Genomic DNA, 1,372 nt, shown 5'->3' with positions numbered 1-1,372 from the left:
GAGCTGGTGGTTCTCCTTGCTGGCCGATGTTTGTTGTCTCGCCGGTCGCCTGTGGCTGCTGCTGTTTGGAGCTGGTGTTGCTGTTTGGAGCGGCTGGAGCTGGTTCTTGCCGGTAGCTGGCTGCTCGTTCTCGCTGACCACTGCTGGAGCGACTGGCTTCGTCTCCTTTGCTGCTGACCGTCGGTGAAGAGAGGAGAGAAAGAGAAGGGGCGGCGACTTTTTGAGAGGGGGAGAGAATGAGTGAAGATTTAGGGTTTTGATCTCTTTTAGAGTAGAATAGGAAAGTGATGAGGGACTTAATCTCATCCATTGATTTAAGTTGAGATGTGAGGCTGAGATTTAAAAGATGAGATTGATGGTCAGGATTAAAGATTTCATGAGTTGGATCAAATTAAAATGGCTAGAATTGGAATGGACAAATGGCTATAATCGAAATAAAGGGCTAGAATTGACTTTAAAGGGTGGCTATGATTGAAATAAAATTGGATAGTTTAGGCTATAATTTAAATGATTTAGAGGAAACTTAAGGAGATGATATTCAATTAACATATATTATAATATTTTCATATAAATTATACACATCTAATTTTTAAAACATTTAAATAAAGTAATTATTTCGGGTTTAACTATCAATAAATATATTAATAAAATATTTTAATGATATTTACAATAATTTTTAAAAAACGTGCATACTAAAATATGTAATTTTTTTGGTTGCTTGATAATGATGGATGAATTGTCAGGCAACCAACGTTGACTTAGTAGCCAATTTTGTCCGACCGCCGAGAGATGTCGGTGGGATCAATTGAAATGACATAGAGTTGAAAAAGGGTACGACCGAGACTTTGGTATTAAGCCGCCTACATATCTCTGGTTATACGAGAATCAGGTCGTGTGTAGTTCTAGATTCAAGAGCAGACGAAGCTCCTAAAAATTGAAAGAGTGCCACGGTATTCGAACGGAACGATATTGGCTTGAATGGATAAGATAGAGTAGCGAGAAAAGCATGACATAGAGATTTTCAATATAAGAGTGCAGAATCCGATGAGAAGCGGTAATATAAGTAGCCAAGGGTTAAATGAAAGACAGTAATATGAGTAACAAAGAAATTGATATGGCCTTTGTTGCGATAGACGTAAGAACGATAATTGTAGCCGAGAGGAAGATTGATCTTGCCTGCAAAATGTTAGTCTCTACAAATCTGTAGCTTATAATATTATTAGAGCAAATATATCAAACAAACGATAAAGGTAAACATGATGCAATTTCCCATATCGACAATGATGTTTGCCATAAGACTATGAAAATGATGTCTTAGGCTATGATGTCTAGGGCCATGATACGCAAAAATTATATCCTCAGGTTATGAAAA

Source organism: Solanum tuberosum, unplaced genomic scaffold, assembly GCF_000226075.1.
Source record: "Solanum tuberosum cultivar DM 1-3 516 R44 unplaced genomic scaffold, SolTub_3.0 scf00179, whole genome shotgun sequence".
Taxonomy (NCBI): domain Eukaryota; kingdom Viridiplantae; phylum Streptophyta; class Magnoliopsida; order Solanales; family Solanaceae; genus Solanum; species Solanum tuberosum.
The sequence above is the reverse complement of the archived record's forward strand: the minus strand, read 5'-3'. Positions refer to the sequence as shown.